The sequence below is a fragment of the Dipodomys merriami genome, unplaced genomic scaffold, assembly GCF_024711535.1.
Source record: "Dipodomys merriami isolate MVZ:Mamm:240054 unplaced genomic scaffold, mDipMer1.0.p SCAF_6, whole genome shotgun sequence".
Taxonomy (NCBI): domain Eukaryota; kingdom Metazoa; phylum Chordata; class Mammalia; order Rodentia; family Heteromyidae; genus Dipodomys; species Dipodomys merriami.
The window spans coordinates 70,104,232-70,109,231 of NW_027206179.1; the positions used below are offsets into that span (position 1 = coordinate 70,104,232).

The following is a 5,000-nucleotide window of genomic DNA, read 5'->3' on the forward strand; positions in this document are numbered from 1 at the left end:
AGGAGAGGTAGAGGAGGGGAGGGAAAGGGAAGAAAGAGAAAGTAAAAGGGAGGAAGAAAAGAAGGGATGGAGAAAGAAAAGGAGAGAAGGAGGAAAAGAAGGGAGGGAAAGGAGGAAGAAAGAGAAAAGAGGGAGAAAGAAGGGAAGAGGGGAGAGGAAAGAGAAAGAGGAGGAGGGAGAGAGGGAAGAAGGAAACCGCACCAAACTATCAGAAAAGCATTATTCTAGCTAGGGATCCAATATCACACATAGGGTCTGAGTCAGGCTAGAAAAGATTGGGTGATAAGGAGTCAACATCGTCCACAGGATCTGATCTCTTACTAACCAGCTTTAGGTGGATTATCTGCTGGGCTCTATGGATGGCTTCCATCTGCCCTGTTTCCTAGGATGGCAGGGTGGGGGGAGGGAGGGAGGGAGAGGGAGGGAGGGAGGGAGAGGGAGGGAGGGACAGAGAGAGGGAGGGAGGGAGGGAGCACGCGGGTTTTATTTCTTTAACAGCACCATGCTGTGTTGGAGCATGTAGCAAATGTTCCTCTGTACACTGGCAATGGCTATTTTTCTTCTGTAATACAAAAATCTGAAAACGACTACACGTGTACAGACTTGTTTCAGAGGATTTCATCAGCTCTACTGATCGTTTGCAGCTCACAAATCTCTATTGAACCTCTGCACTTTTTCCCTTGCCCAGAAACATGCCTGCTCTCTCTCTCTCTCTCTCTCTCTCTCTCTCTCTCTCTCTCTCTCTCTCTCTCTCTCTCTCTCTCTCTCTCTCTCTCTCTCTCTCTCTCTCTCCCCCCTCTTCTTTTTTTTAATTCTTGATTTACAAGGCGAATTTGGCATGCAGTTCACTTACATATGCTGATTTGGGCTTATTGAAGGCAGGTGCACTCTTAATATATGTGGACACAGGGACCCCCTTCCATCTCATAAAAGAATACTGGGCACGCTCTCATGTGGAATATCTGCTTGCTTTTATTCATAAAACTGAAAATCTAAGGCATTTTTGTATTACTTTCACAGATTACCACGAACAAATGAGGATAAGCAGAAATAATGTTCCAACCATACAATAGTACCATATTAAAAAGGATTGGAGCCAAGCACTGGCCTCTATCCCCTGGACAAAAGGAATCCTTGAGCTGAGAGCTTCTCTTCTCTTCGTGTTCTGGATTAGTGCTGTATAAACATAGTCACACTACTCTGTAGGGACAGGTAAATGCAATACCACATTTCCATCAAAGCAAGATGTGTGTGCAGCCTTTGCATTGTTCAGGAAAAAAAGAAAACAGAAGAAAGCAGCTTCAACAGATGCATAGTTGTTTTAGATAAAGCTGTGCCAATGTGAGAAGACCTCATTGAGTGACCTCCAAGGCGCCTGCGTCATCATGGTGACTGACCCTGGATGTCCTTTGAAAGGGCTCACAGGTGCAAGATGACCCCAGCTGCAGGTGATGGAATCTGACATCTACAGGTCAGTCCAGCGAGCACCTCCTAAGAGGACTGCCCTATCCCTGAGGCAGCCAGAGGAAGAAGAGAAAGGGCACAGTTAAGTGCTCTCTGTCTGGTACTCCTTTGAGGAGTATGGGGTAGAGGAGTTCCTCAGTAATATTCAAGGGAGATGCACTAGACTTCCTCATGTCTCTACATAGAGTACCTACACTATATGGTGCACTCATTATATAGTGCACTAAAAAAAAAAATGTGTCCTGAATGGATGAATGAATTGAAACAAAAAAAAGGGGGCTGAGGGGGGAACTTAGGTTGATGTTAAATGTAAAATGAAATGGTGTCTCATAGAGGGGATTTGTTTTAACATTTTTTTTGGTCAGTCATGGGGCTTGCACTCTGGGCCTAGGCGCTGTCCCTCAGCTCTTCAGCTCAAGGCTAGTGCTCTACCACTTGAGCCACAGCACCACTTGTTAGAGGGATTTGTAAGATATTGAAAAAGCCAGATCCTCCAACTTAAGCTCAAAAGAAACTTAAACAGGGGTGTAATCAATGGTCCACAGAGCAGTCATACAGAACAGAATCCAGTTTGGCTCACTCACTTCTTTATATGTTAAACTGTTGGATATCATCAAGTTTACAACATGGCAGAGTTCATTAGTGAGCATTGGTTTTTTATACATCCCCTTTGTAGAAGAGACATGAAGAACCACAGTCAAGACTGGAGTCTTGAAACCCTGGGCATGAATCCATGGTTTGATCAAGGTGGTGGGGGAAGTATAATGTCGGCACTATTACACTGGTAGACATTGGAGTATTTTCCCAGCAATAATGATTCCATTTCCAAGACTTTGCCTTTTGTCTTCACTTGATTTTGATGTTGCCAGAAACGTCCAATTGGCGGTTCCAAATTTAACGTGGAAACCATCCATCCATTGCCTCCACTGACATGGACACCCCATTGCATTCTCCTGTTCCTAGGGTAACTTTCAGTTTGACTCTATCCCCCTCACACTACTGGTGGTTAATCTAACCACTGCCTTCGGTGAAGGAAGGCTAGGTGATAGGACTCTAGAAAGTAGTACCCACTATGGACACCTTCATTTTATACATAAAGAATGTGACTTGACAATTGACCCATGATATCACACAGACTCAGTATGGATGCAGTAAAAGTTGAGCATAGTGTATAAAGTCCAAAAGAAAGGAAAGCTGGCTGAACACCAGTGGCTCACACCTGTAATTCTAGCTAGAGACTAAGATCTAAGGATCAGGGCTCAAAGCCAGCACAGGCAGGAAAATTTATAAGGCTCTCAGCTCCAATTAACCACCAAAAGGCCTGAAGTAGAGCTATGGCTCAAGTGGTAGAGCCATAATCTTGAGCAGAAAAAACTCAGAGACAGTGTCCAGGAGCTGAGTTCAAGCCCCAGTAAAGGCACACACACACACACACACACACACACACACACACACACACACACATGCACACACCAAAAAAAAAATCATTAAGCAAATCCAGACAACTCAGTATGCAAAATGGACACACTCCTTGCATCTATTCTCATGGACCAACATTTTGGCAGCCTTGTTCACCCTGGACTTCTCTTCTATCCTCTTTTCTGATCTTCTCCACATCCCATTTCCCCCTCATAAGAACTGAAAGTCTGCTTTATTTTTAGTAACCAGGTCATTCATCCAATAAAGGATAACAAATATGCACAACAATTATATTAAGAAATAATTCCAATAAACAATGGGCAAAAGGTCCAAGAAGAAAATCTCAAAAGTAGATATGTAAGACGGTGGCTCACACCTGTAATCCTAGCTACTGAAGAGACGGATCTAAACAGTGCACTTTGAAACCAGCCTGGGCAGAAAAGTTTACAAGATTTCATCTCCAATTAACCATAAAAATACCAAGATGAAGATGTATCTCAAGGGGCAGAGCACTAGTTATGAACAGAAAGAAAAAACAAATGAGGCCATGAGTTCAAACTCTAGTACTAGAGTTTCTTTCTAACTAGAGTTAGAAAGAAAGAGAGAGAGAAAGAGAGAAACCAGAAGGAGGGAAGGAAAGAGAAAGAAGGAAGGAAGGAAGGAAGGAAGGAAGGAAGGAAGGAAGGAAGGAAGGAAGGAAGGAAGGAAGGAAGGAAGGAAGAAGGAACGAACAAAGGAACAAAGGAACGAAGGAAGGAAACATTTGTGAAAGGCAATCAAGCATATCACAAGATAATCAAAATTAGTCCTAAGTAAAATTAAAACACTTGATAGTATTTCACATACATAAAAAAAATCTGACAAGCCAGGTGCCAATGATTCACAGCTACAATCCTAGCTACTCAGGAGATTGAGACCTGAGAACTACAGTTCAAAGCCAACCGAGCAGAAAAGTCTGTGAGACCCTTATCTCCAATTAACTACCAAAAAGCTAAAAGTAGAGCTGTGACTCAAGTGGTAAGGCATCAGCCTTGAGCAAAAAAGCTAATAGAGAGCACCCAGGTCCTGAGTTCAAGCCCCAGTATTGGAGCCAAAAATTGAAATTAAAGAAAAAGAAAAAAGCTGACAATTTCACCAAACTGTGGCAAGGATAGAGAGCAAACTAGAATAGTCATGCATTGCAAATGGAGGTTAGGAAGGTCAGCTACCTCAGGAAAACTACATGTTCTGTTATATCTAGCTTATGTTGTTTCAATCACTTTGCCATCCTGTTTTACAGCTACAACCTGGCACCAGATTGGGCAAAACAAAAAATAAAAAAAAATCTACAACCTAATATCTCAAGATAAAATGTTCCCAATCAAGGAAGCCTTTCTTCTCGCCAACTGCTGGTGATTCATGCCTACAATCCTAGTTATTCAGGAGTCTGAGATAGGAAGATCACAGTTGGAAGCCAACCTGGACAAAAAGCGTCCAAGAGACTCTGATCCCCAATTAACCAACGGGATGCTGGAAGGGGAGCTATGGTTCAAGAGCATCAGCCTTGAGTGAGCAGGGCAAGGGAGAGCAAGAAGTACTGAGTTCAAACCCCAGTACCGGCACTAAAAACAATAACAATTTATTATTAACAACAAATAAAGAGGATAAAATAAACACATCATAAAACAAAACATGAGTGCCTCCCCAAGCATGCTCATTTGTTTACAAAGGAGCAAAAACCTTACCTGGGTTTGAAGTTCCCATATCTGCTTGCTTCTCCCTGCACCAATAACACCTCGGGAGCCCTGCCAATGGCAGCCTGAGACAATTACATTCTCACATACATGCGCACATACCCCAGCTGTGGGCACTGGAGTGCTGCAGATTGAGCCAGGCCGTGTCTCTTCCAGAGCCACAATCTACCCTTTCATGCCACATCACATATCTGCAGAATCTGAAGTTCAGCTGTGTTCATGGGTAGGTGGTGAGTGCGGTGTCATTGGGGTCCTTTTGTTGAGACCTATCACTTCACATCCCTTCATTTTCACGAGAGAAAGACTGGATATTAAATTCCCGTGCATGGAGCCGAGGATTTCCTATAACAATACCGACACAGAGCCACTGCTCAGAGATGCCTT

At 43.3% G+C, this 5,000-nt stretch overlaps 1 long non-coding RNA gene across 1 annotated transcript in view; it reads left to right on the top strand.

The window, feature by feature from the left end:
* Window positions 1-4,527, top strand: part of LOC138813571 (uncharacterized) — a 7,218-nt gene extending 2,691 nt beyond the window's left edge. Inside the window, exons 2-3 of the long non-coding RNA XR_011367852.1 lie at window positions 1,021-1,471; window positions 4,163-4,527. This is a non-coding gene — a long non-coding RNA (uncharacterized lncRNA). The remainder of the gene's footprint in view (window positions 1-1,020; window positions 1,472-4,162) is intronic.
* Window positions 4,528-5,000: the final 473 nt, after the last annotated feature.